The 12,985-nt window shown below is 38.0% G+C and overlaps 1 long non-coding RNA gene across 1 annotated transcript; it reads left to right on the top strand.

The window, feature by feature from the left end:
- Positions 1 to 353: 353 nt before the first annotated feature.
- Positions 354 to 7,943, top strand: LOC140615098 (uncharacterized). The gene is made up of 3 exons (XR_012015778.1): positions 354 to 672; positions 6,481 to 6,857; positions 7,758 to 7,943. It is a non-coding gene; the product is annotated as an uncharacterized lncRNA (long non-coding RNA).
- The last annotated feature ends 5,042 nt before the right edge of the window (positions 7,944 to 12,985 follow it).

Below are 12,985 nucleotides of genomic sequence, written 5' to 3'. Positions count from 1 at the left end.
GATTAGAAGATAACAAGGAAATTTCTAAGAAAGAAGAACAAAAAGGTAAGGACATAAAAGATTAGAGGGAAGATTGAAGAATTGGAGGACTAATCTAGGCTGTCTAGTATCTGAATAGGATTTCCAGGCACAAAGAATAGAGGGAAGTGAAAGGAAGAAATTACCAATAAATAATTCAAGATATTTTTTAGACATGAAAGACACGTGTTTCTTAATTAGAAGAGGTTTAAAAAGGCTCTCTGCCTAGTACTATAAATGAAAACAATGCATTCCAAGGCATGTTATCATGGAATTTAGTCATGTTGGGTATGAAAAGAAGATTCTAAAAATAGAATCTCTGATATGGATCAGGTACATAGAAAGTATCAGGAATCAGAATGATTTTGGACTTCTCAAAGCAACACTGAGGCAAATCATATAGAGCTAGAAGACAACAGGATTCTGAAGGAAAATTCTTTCTGACCCATAATTCTAAGCTGACTCAAACTATTCACTTGCATGTGAAGATAAAACAAAATTTCTGCTTTTAGACATACAAAGTCTCAGAATATTTCTATTTATCATTTCTTATGATGCTACTAGGAAATATACCAAGTACAGAATGGGAACAAACCAAGAAACAAGAACCATGGGATATAGCAGAACAAAAAGAAGATCCACCCCTGGAGAGAGGTAGGAGGAATCCCAGTACACCAGGCAAGGAGTCAGCTAGTGTGACTCAAAACACAGGTATATTGAGTGGCCATCACCATAAACCTTTTGGCCACTGTCTCTATTTTAACCTTGACAATACCAGGATGTGCCTGCCCAGATTCTGATCTGTACTTGGCTTGTTTAAACCACATAGTGATGAGTTCCTTCTCTTCCCTCCATGTTCTGCTGCCAGATCAGCTGAGGATTCTCATTCCTTTACTTTGACTTACTTTTGAGGGTTAGAGTTTGGCTATGTTCAAAGCAGAGAATACAGAGCAACCTCAGTGTCTGTCTACACTAGATTCTTGCCAGATGCCCTGAGTATGGAAAGCCTAATTTTTTCAGAACTTGCTAACGTCCTTGCCCTCTGGGATCCACATAAGGGCCTCTTCTAATTGCTCAAGGAAACTGACACCTATGACCTAAACTGTTGAGCTTTCATCTTACACTGCAATATAATTGGCTTTTCCCTTACACAGCTAAGTTTGTACTTGCTACTTCTAAAAAATTAATCAAATTTTTAAAAAGTTATAGTATTAATAATTAAATGCTTGTTTGATGGAAAAAAGAATACTTTCATTCTTGGGTCTTGATTGGTCCTTGCAGGCTACACAAGAGTTGAGGACATGGTTGTATCGGAGTATTGAAAAGGTGGCCTTGACCTGTGGATGACTAGACTGAAGACCACCTAAAAAAGATGGGTAATAGGAACTGATGTGATCAGTGATTGACTGAAAGATGCCTAAGATCATGGGGCAGAAGGGAGCAACCTCATCGCCCTTTCCGCAATTATCTTATTAAGAGCTTATTCCAATGGTCCCTTTTGATAAGACTGCCATACCCTTAGGGCAAAACGTTAATTAAGATGTAGGCCAACTTCAAGATGGGTAGTCACAGATTTTGTCCTCCAAAATCTTATGTAATTTCCCACTGTCTCTGATCTTTGAGGATATGAAAACAGTATAACAATTGTTGTACATTAAAAATTACTGATTTCTTAAAGTTAAAAGTTCTGTGCCCTTTGTAGCATCCTGACACCCTTCCTCAGTGTTCAAAAATTTCTTGTCTCCTGCAACGGCTATTGTCTATAATAACATTGGCCTTATCCTGAATTATATTGTTATCTTTTCTTTGAGTTTTGTTCCTTGATTAGGTTGTGAGATCCCAAAGTGCAGTTAATAAATACCTCCCACTTCTAATTTGCCACTTAGGCTCTACCACATTGCATTGAAAGAGTAGTCCCGGTTTCCATCTCTTCTTATTCTCAGCCAAGTCAAGCACAGCTTCTCATTGCACATTTGCTACAGCTCTACCAGAAAGAGGAAGTTAGTATCTCCACTTCCCAGAAGAGAACACTAAAGCTTAGAGGGTTCATGGTGAGATCCCTCAGCCAGTGAAAGGCAGAGCTGGGAGTCAACACTGTGCCTGATTATGCAGCTTGACATCCTAAGCCCTATGCTATTTGAGCTCTCTATTCATTTCCTTTCTGTTTCAGACAGAATAGGTGCCTTTCAGCTTTAGGAAGGTTAACTTGGGAAGTTGTCACAGAGGCAATGAGCATTGTTATTCTGTTCCATTCTGCCTTTTCTTGTTTCAGCTCTCTATCATGATTGTTCCTTTTTACTAACTAGGGGCCATGGCTGGAATGAGGGAATGCTGAAGGATCTTGGGGAGATCCAGAGTTTGGGGGTCTGTGGCAACAATCAGTATGTTAATCACCTAACAATCATCAAACGATTTAACAAAAATACTTCCAGGATCCTGGGACTGGTACTTTCCATTTCTATTCCCACGTGAGGGAGGGCACAAAAGAGCACTATTCAAGATTAGCAGGGGTCTTGGCAGACCCCCAGTTCCACTCTGTCCCCATGCCCACACCCTTGTCTCAAGCCCGCTTGCCTGTCATTTCTCTGATAAAAGGGATCAAACCTTTCAGTGGTGGGGAGTGCTCACCACTCCCCATTTAGATTATGAAACCTGCTGTTTCAAAGGAGAGAGAATGAAGATTGCTGAGGAGGGCGGGGCAAGTGGATAGAAATAAAGAGAAGGGGGCTGAAGGCTGATAAATGGGCAAAAATAATGAGTTGAGAAACCGATTTGCTAACAAATGGCAAGAAATCTGTGAAGTGGAGGAGAGGATACCAGTGGGGAGTGGGGCACGAGAAAGGAGAAAGTGCCCCCTGAGAGAGAAGCTAATAGCACACAACTGCTTTTATTTTTTTAAATTTATTTGTTATTTTTAAAAAGATTTTTATTTATTTATTCATGAGAGACAGAGAGAGAGAGAGAGAGACAGGCAGAGACATAGGCAGAGGGAGAAGCAGTCTCCATGCAGGGAGCTTGATGTGGGACTCGATCCCAGGACCCCGGGATGATGCTCTGAACGGAAGGCAGATGCTCAACTACTGAGCCACTCAGCTGCCCTGCGCACAGCCACTTTTAATATGGATCCATGACAGGGCCATCCTCTAATTATTTTTCTTGTATTGTCTTTTTAAATGCAAAATTTCATACTTGCAAAGGAATATGTATAGGTATCAAGTTATTTTTAAGTCATTAGAATTTCATGCCCAAATAAAATGAGAGAAAGCCCATAGTAAGTAAAAACAGGTTCTAGTCTTGCGTAAGAATGCAAGAAGCAGAGGTGCCTGGAATATGGGACTGATAATTTTCCCCTTACTGCTTGAAGTATATTGCAGGTAAAAACAGCAATTATTGTCAGGGACGTGAACAGCTTTTCCCAGTTTGCAGGGCTGATGTCTACATCCCTACACAGCTAGATTGGAGAGAGGTTTTGCACTCAGGCCCTCCTATAGGGAAACAGTGTTTTCTTCTGGCCATAGTCTTAACTGATGTTAAAATGATGGAGCTCTGTGTGTCCCAAAGAACAGTTTCTTTAAAAATGAGATTGTATAATAAGAAGTTAATTCAGGGAACATTACTTGCAAACATTAAACAACTCCAAAACTTTCAAGTGCATTTGTTGAGAGTGATCTACCTGAAAAAAAGAGCCTATGATTTGATCCCACTGCGTAGTGACCCTTCATGGGTGACAACCCAAGTGTTTCCAGCTTTTATTTATTGAATGTCTTCCTGTGTTCTCTGGGACTCTGCCCAAGCCCACATAACACAGATGGAGGCATACAGGGAGCTGAGAACAAGAATGTCAAATTCTTGTCCTCTCTGTGTAAAAATCCTCAAACCAAACATGAGGCAGGGAACTGTTTGGGAGAAGATAAAGTTGGGCACTCCTGATCCTTGTCATGAGCAGATGAGGGGACGTCTAACCCGGAGAGGCAAGATTGCTGGAGAAGAACTGAGAGAGTTGATTCCAGAGTAGGAGGCCTTGCAGCCCTCTTCTCACATTGAACCAAGTCATGGTCAGGGTATAGAGAAAGATAAGAGAAATGCCACGCAGTTCTCATGTTGCTCAAGTAGAGGCAACTCAGGCCTTGCTTTTGGTCAGGAATTCTCTCCTGTGGGAATATAATCAATAATGCAGTGTATACAAATGCAAACACACGTTTGTTTTCCTTTTTAATGGGAATTGTGGAAATAGCATTTATAAGAATCTCTGTGTTCATAGGGCACAAACCACACAGAAAACAGTATATCTCTGTGTGAAGTTGCATGTTTTATGAATCTTGACTATTTTTTAAAAAATTATTTATTTATTTATGAGAGAGAGAGAGAGAGAGAGAGAGGCAGAGACACAGGCAGAGGGAGAAGCAGGCTCCATGCAGGGAGCCTGATGTGGGACTCAATCCTGGGTCTCCAGGATCACGCTCTGGGTAGAAGGTGGCGCTAAACCACTGAGCCATCTGGGCTGCTCGAATCTTGACTATTAATAATAATAAACTCATTTGACTATGCCAGAGAAAAAAAGTAAATTATCTTTCTAGCTTCTCCAACTGAAGACCATATCACAAAAACAAAAAGTATGAGTCAAAAAAGGTAAGGGAAACATAGCATAGAGGAAAGGCTGGCCATTAGTGAGTAATAATATTTGTTACTTTTCTGGATTTTCTGTTTGTGGTCTTTGTCAGCTTTGTAAAATTAGTGATTTGTTGTGATTAAATAAATGTTCATGTTTGTATTAATTTTTAGTATGCATTGCATTCTCTTTCTTAAAGAAGGCTTTCAAAATTGTTTAATCTGCTCTCCCACCAAACTGTATTTGCTTCTGATTCAGTTATAGAAAAAAAGAGTAGCAATTTTTGCACATTGAATCCATGTCTCAAAAATATGCTCATAAATAAAAAAATACACTCAAGAGGTGCTCGAGTGGCTCAGTCGGTTAAGTGTCTGCCTTTGGCTCAGGTCATGATCTGGGGATCCTGGAATCAAGTACCATATTGGGCTCCCTGCTCAGCAAGGAGTCTGTTTCTCCCTCTGCTCCTCTCCCTACTCTCAGTCTCTCTCTCTCAAATAAATAAATAAAATCTCTAAAAAAATACACTCAATGTACAAAATAGGTACAATTTTGTTGTGAACAGAGATTGTGCTCAATTTTTATTTTTTTTCTAACAATACTAGATACAGTCTACTTCAACGAAATTAATAGTTCTTTATAGGAGACACTGTGAGGTGGAGAAAGGGATATGGTCTAGAGACAGACAGGAAAACATTTGCATTCTAGCACTGCCACTGACCAGTGGTGGGCTCTTGAGAGTGTGTCTGGTCTTCCCTTAGCTACAGTCTCTCATCAGTCTTGGAAGGATGTACAGGAAGTACACCGTTGTGAGCCAGCCCCCCACCAGGATCAGACCTTTACCTATTTCAGAAAGACATGTCACCCAGGCCCCTCTGCCAGACATAAAATGCTTTCATGAGTTGATATTTAAGTCTGTCAGATATTTTTCCTGCATGTATTTGGATTAGCATGTGGTTTTTCTTTTCTAATTCAGCTAAAATGGTGAACTGATTGATGTTTATAACGTTAAATGAACTTTGTAAAACTGGGATAAACTCCACTTATTTGTGGCATGGTATCCTTTTTATTGCTGGATTTAACTTACTAATGTGGCACTAGGATTTTTTGTATATGTGATCTTGAGGGATACTGGTCTGCAGATTTCTTTTCTGTGTGATATGTTTGGTTTTGATATCAGTAGGAGTGCGCCTTGGATGTGTGGGGCTCCAAACAAATATTTTTTGCCAGGCCTTTGTCTATATAAACAATTTGATTAAAAATGCCTTGTGAAGTCCATAGGCCTCTGTGAAGTATGGTGAAGAAAAAAAAAAAAAGAAGTATTTATACTTTTATTTATTATCTAATTGGTGCACAGGAAGTTTCTTTGCAGTATCCATTTCTTCCTATTTAGGGTCCCAAACCATGTCTTCCAGTTCTTTATCATCAAATGTATTGCCTCTGGCCTATTTTCTATGTGCCATCTAGAGAAAATGCAGCAATACTCTTATCATTCATAAAGCCAGAACCAATGTTATGGAAACAGCATAGATCATCTTACCTCTGCAATTCTGTCCTGCCATTCACTTGATGTTGATCACATCAGTACTCATGATGCCACATCACCCAACTGCCACCCATGAATAGTGGCTTCCAGTGGGACACAGTAATAGTTATTACTATGCTTTGCTGATGATGACCACAAATGCAGGTCTTACCCAAAGTGTGCAGGGAAATGTGAATGATATTACATTTTCTGGTCATGTTAAATGTACTGTTTGGTACTGTATAGCATAAATGTAGAAGTCTTAGCTATAATAGCTGCATTCCCAGAATGTGATGTTTCTCAATGTTGACCACACTTCTGCATTCCATAGATTGTCACTGGCAGGGAGAAGATGTGAGGAAGTCTATAGGTGAAGCAAGAAAGGCAGTCCCATTTGTACACGAAATGTTCACCTGTCATCTGGTGTGACCTAAAGCCATCCTGGGATAGGATGACCAATCAGAGGCATCATCAATCTGAAAGGCAATGGGTATTTCAGAGCAAGGATCTCAAAAACCCTCAGAGGAGACAGGCACAGCCACTTCCAAAGGACTGCTGACATGTCTGTGGAGCCTAAAGAGAGGATTGGGTCATCAACCAGGATGTGGGAAGTGCAGAGGGTAAAGCATTCTCACCACCACAGGTGAAAGACACTACAGCCTGCAGGTGCTGTGATCGTGGGCAGCACTGCAATCAGAACGTAGATGGGTAAGAATCAAGGTATAGGTCTAAATATGTAGCTTGAACCCAAACAAGGGTTGGCAGTGAACTCTTAGTAGCCCAGAAACCTAAACTTGCTACGTGTCTGATGTGAGAGCTGCTCAAAATCAGCATGTCAGTATCATTCTGGAAGCCCAATCTTTCACGAGCCCGCAAAAACAATATTGTGCTAGCCAGAGGGAGTAATCTGCTTGCCGGGCATCTGTCCTGAAATTAAAACCTTGTCATGGGGTCCTGGGTTGACTCTATAGGTATGAGCCCTTGAGCAAAATGGGGCATATGGTTGATAATAGGTGAGGGTAGAGGGTCAAAGAAGGGAGAATATGGGACGAGGACCAAGAAGTACCCATCTAGTCTCAATACACCCTACCTAGATGGCATTGTTAGTTTCAATTGATCCCAGTCTCCAGAGTGGGACTTAGAATATCTTGAGGAGGGCACTCTGAGGTATGGGGCTCTCTGGGGCATAAAAGCCCAGAGCAAGGCCCTTGCTTGCCTGAGTCTAAGGGTAGTACTGGATAATAAGGTGATACTGGCTTCTTAGAATATTCCTTCCTCCTCTATAGTCATAAGTGTTGTGAAATATTAGCAATATTTATTCTTTAAATATTTCTCTCCCAATTTTACTGAAATATAATTGGCATGTAACATATTAGTTTAAGGTGTACAACATAATGATTTGATATATGTATATATTATGATAAGATTAGCATATAAGTTTAGTTAATATCCATCATCTCACATAGTTATAATTTTTTTCTTATAACAAGAACTTTTAAGATCTACTCTCTTAAAGACTTTTGAATATACAATAGAATAGTGTTAATTATAATTGCCATGCTATATATTACATCCCCAGGACTTATTTATCTTTTTGTTTTTTTGAAGATGGCCAAGAGCAGAACTTATTTATAAGTGATGTATGTACATCCTCCTTCCAACAATCATGGTCAACGACAAGATGCTTCTTCAAAAACATTGGCATTATCTTCAATAGTTCAAACAACACGGTTGCTGTATATTAACTTATTAAGAAGTATTAAGTAAATCAGTCCCTGAACAACGTATAATAAAAGAATGGGTTGATGAACACTTCTTTTTCAAGTTTTTATTTAAATTCTACTTAGTTAACATAGGGTGTAATTTTGGTTTCAGGAGTAAGAACTTATTTACCTTATAACTAAAAATTTGTACCTTTTGACCACATTTACTCATTTTTCCCACTCCTCCATCTCTAGTAACCATTAATCTGTAAGAGACTTCTGAAAGTAAGGCTTGGTGTTATTTCTTCTTTAAATGTTTTATAAAATTTACCAGTGAATCCACATGGATCTAAAGTTACCTTCACGGGCATTGAATTAGGAATTAAATTTATATAGGATATTCAGGTTTTATATATCTTCTTGAGTTCACTTTGTTAATTTTTTCTTTTTAAGGAAATTGTCTATTGTATCTAAATTTAAATTATTGGCATAGATTTGTTCATGATTTTCTCTCAGTACACTTTTAATGCCTATGAAATTTCTAGTGTAGTTTAGGATTTCCCTCTTTTATTGCTGATATTGGTAAATATTTGTTTTCTTTTTTCTTGATCAGTGTAGCCAGATGTTTATCAATTTTATTGACATTTTCAAAGAACCAGCCTTTGGTTTCATTGATTTTCTTTATTATTTGTTCACTTTCTATTTCATTCATTTCTGTTCCTACTTATTATTTCCTTCCTTCTTTGAGTTCAGGTTTGTTTTAATCTCTTTTACACCTTTTAAAATAGAAGTTTAGAGAATTGGGTTAAGATCTTCTTTTAAAAAATAATTATCTATAGCTATAAATTTCCTTCTAAGCATGATTTTAGTTATAGCACTCAATTTTTGATATGTAGAATTTTCCGTTTCACTTAGTTCAGTTTAATCTAATTGTAGCTGAACAATATATTTAGTATGACTTCAATCTTTTTACATTTTTAAGATTATATGGCTCAGTAAACATTCTACCTTGATGTATGTCCCATGTATGTTTGAAAAGAATGTGTATTCTGCAGTTGCCATTGGATTGGTCTCTAAATGTCGATTAGATTTAGTTGGTTGATAGGGTTCCTTAAGTAAGATATCCTTATTGATATCTTGCCTAATTGTTCTATCAGTTACTGATAAGTGTTGATATATCCAAATATAATTATGGACTTGTCTATTTCTCTTTTAAAACTAGTACTTTTTTCCTTATATATTTTGAACTTCTATTGTTAGTTGCACACACATTTAAGATTGTTGTCTTTTTGATTAATTAGCTTCTTTTTCTGAGAGAGAGAGAGAGCGAGCGAGCATGTTCACATGTGGGTGGGGAGGGGGGAAAGGGAGAGGGAAAGAGAGAATCCCAAACAGAATCCATGCCCAGTGGAGAGCCCAATGTGGGGCTCGATTTCATGACCCTGACATCATCACCTGAGCCAAAATCAAGAGTTGGATTCTTAACTGATTGAGCCACCAGGTGCCCTGATTAATTAGCTCTTCTACTATTATAACATGTTCTTCTTTCTTCCTGGTAATATTCTTTGTTGGGAAGTTTTTCTGTTATAGCTATTCTAGCTTTCTTATGACTAGCAGTGCCTGGCATATACTTTCAATCTGTTTCTTTTTAATTTGTATCTTTCTTTTTAAAATAAATTTCTTATAGAAAAAATATGATTTGGTGTTGCCTTTTTACTCAGCCAAAATATTCTTGCCTCCTATTAAAAATTTTAGAATATTTATATTTATTGTAATTATTGAATAGTTTGATTTAACTCTAAGATCTTATGATTTATTTTCTATTTGTCTCATTTTTTTGTGTGTGGTTTTTATTCCCTTTTTTCTTGCTTTCCATTGGATTATTCTCTATTAACCTCACTGGGAACTAATTCGTGTACAATAAACTATATTCTCCTAAAATGTACAATTTGATGAGTTTTCATAGTAGCATAGACATATAGAATCAGTACCACAATTAAGAGACAGAACATTTCAATAATTGGGCATTTTTAGCGCTCCATTTTATCTTCACTATTGGTTTATTAGCTATATCTCCCCTTTTTAGTAAAAGGTTTACAAATTGCACCTTCAAATTATGAGCTTACCTTCAAAAATATCATACCAATTTATGAATTATGCAATAATCTTACAAGATTTCCTCCTCTATTCTTTGTGCTATAAGTTTCAGACATTTCCCTTCTGCATATATTTTAAACACCACAGTATATTGTTTTATTTTTGCTTTAAACATCCATTAACTTTTAAAGAGATTATAATAGAAGAAAAACAACTTTTTATTTACCCACAAATTTCTCATATTTAATGTTCTTCATTCTCTATGGATCCAATTCCATCTGCTGTCATTCGTTCTCTGCCTGAAGTGTAATGCTGATGACATTCTTTCAACTTGTTTGTCTGAAAAAAATCTTTATTTTGCTTTAATTTTCAAAATATATTTCCCTGGGTATACAACTTTAGGTTGACAGTTAATTGCTTTCATTACTTTCAAGATGTTATTCCATTTTGGGGGCTTACATAATTTCTGAGAAGAAACCTAGGATCTTATTTCTATTCCTCTCTATATAATGTACCTTTTTTCCAAGAATACTTCAAATATTTTCTTTTATCACTTGTTTTTATTTTTATTTTTTTAATTTTTTTATTTATTTATGATAGTCACACACACACACAGAGAGAGAGAGAGAGAGAGAGAGAGAGGCAGAGACACAGGTAGAGGGAGAAGCAGGCTCCGTGCACCGGGAGCCCGACGTGGGATTCGATCCCGGATCTCCAGGATCGCGCCCTGGGCCAAAGGCAGGCGCCAAACCGCTGCGCCACCCAGGGATCCCTATCACTTGTTTTTAGTAAAATGATTATTTCTCTTGATGTATTTACTCTTTTTGTTTCTATCCTGCATGGTATTTGTTGAGCTTAGATTTGTGGATATATGTTTTTCAATGAATTTGGAAAAATTTCTGTCATTATTTATTCAAATATTTTCTGCCTCCCCCCCTTTCTTTAATTTTTCATAGGGCTTTAATTACATAAATTGTTCTATAGGTCACTGAGGTTATCTTTTTTTTCAGTCTTAATTCCCAGTGCTTCAGTTTGGATAGTTTCTATTGCAATGTCCACATTTGTTGATTCTTTTCCCTCTGTGGCCTCTAATTTCTGTTAATCCTATTCAGTGTGTTTTTCATATATAAAATTTTTCTTTGCATTTTTTTATATCTTTCATTGGTCTTCTGCTCCTGTTAATTTTCCCTCTGCCTTCTTGACATATGGAGCATAATAGTTGTTTTAATGTCCTTGCCTGTTAATTTCATGTCTTTATCAATTCTGGGTCTGTTTCTGTTGATAAACTTTTCTCCTGGTTTAGAGGGTCAAGTTCTTCTGCATCTCAACATGTCTGGAAATTTTTATTGGATGTCAGGCATAATAAATTTTGTCTTGAGTACTGGATTTTTTTCTCTTCCCTAAAGAATATTGTGCTTTATACTGGCAGGTTGTTAAGTTTCTTAGGATCAGTTTAATAATTTTGAAGCTTCTTTTAAAACTTTTAAAGAGTGGGTTTTGAGTAGCTTTTACTCAAAAAATGTGACTACCACTTGACCCTTCGCAATGCCCTGTCTATTCAATGAGGCCTGTGCACTCTGGCTAAGCGGGAACATGAATTATTCCTGGTCTTTTTTTTTTTTTTTTTTTTTAATTTTTATTTATTTATGATAGTCACAGAGAGAGAGATAGAGGGAGAGAGAGAGAGGCAGAGACACAGGCAGAGGGAGAAGCAGGCTCCATGCACCGGGAGCCCGACGTGGGATTCGATCCCGGGTCTCCAGGATCGCGCCCTGGGCCAAAGGCAGGCACCAAACCGCTGCGCCACCCAGGGATCCCTATTCCTGGTCTTATATGAACTCTTGGATTTATCCAATGGATAGCTTCTCAGTAATTGTTCTTTCCCTCAAACTGTAAAGCTTCACCATATTCAAATGAAGGTTAATATTCAGCCAGACTGCATGGAGGGGACTCCACACAGATTTCTGGAGCTCTTTCGCTTCATAACTCCCTTGTGTCCAGTGTTTTGCTCCACAAATTCTAGTCACTTCAGTCTCCCTGAACTCTGGGCTCCTTAACTCAGTGAGGCCACTGGGCTTTGTTTTGGATTCCCCTCCCAGTGTGATGATCTGGAAATTGCCTCTAGGCAGAAAGCCAGGGTGATCATAGGGCACACATGGTTTATTTCCCTTTTTTCAGGGATCATAGTCCTAAGCAGCTCTGTTGACCAGTGTTTGAAAATGAGTGTTCTTATTGTATTTTACCAATCATTTCTAGTTTACAGTTGTGGGGGAGATAATTCCAGACCCTATCACTTCTTCATGGCAGGAAGTAGAAATTCCCCAGATACAATATACTTTCTTTCAGCTTTGCTTATTCTTCCCTGACTGCAGAATAAGCGTTCCAGATTGCTAGGCTCTCTCACAAATGCAAACTCAATTTATTCTGGGGCTTTCCTCCCCTATATCTTCTATCCTTAGTTCTCAGAAACTTTTAGCCCATAATTTCAACTGGACTGTTGAAATCAATATACTGACCCCCTGAATTATAACTTAACTAGTGCCAGGATTATAGTCTCAAACTGAGCCAGGTTAAATGGAAAACTCATTTCTTGGAGGCGCGTTATTGGGGATCTGTTTTTGGAAAACCACTTTGTAATATAAAAAAATTCCAAAATTAATGATGACTGCAATACAAAATTTATATATATAGAAACAGTGGTAAAGGGATGATGAGAGACATTTGTGCTTCCCTGGGTCTGCCAACTAGAGTCCATGGTTCAGGATAAAACTTGCCAAGTGTCTCACCTTTTAAGTTCAGAGGAATGTCTTCTGGAAGCCAGTCCCACACTGAGATTTGCTAACAGAAGGCATCCAGCAGAACCAGTTTCTTAAACCCCACTCCTTTGGTCTTTATAGAATAAAGGACACAGAAGGGGCAAGGATATTAAATCGTTGAAGGAAGGTTCTTGAAGTATTAACAATACCTTCTCCCTCCCTTTTCCTTGTTGGAGAGCCTGGGAGGCAGAGATCAGGGAAGTTTCTATTTGTTCCACCC

Source organism: Canis lupus, chromosome 1 (genome assembly GCF_048164855.1).
Source record: "Canis lupus baileyi chromosome 1, mCanLup2.hap1, whole genome shotgun sequence".
Lineage (NCBI taxonomy): Eukaryota > Metazoa > Chordata > Mammalia > Carnivora > Canidae > Canis > Canis lupus.
The sequence above is the reverse complement of the archived record's forward strand: the minus strand, read 5'-3'. Positions and strand labels throughout refer to the sequence as shown.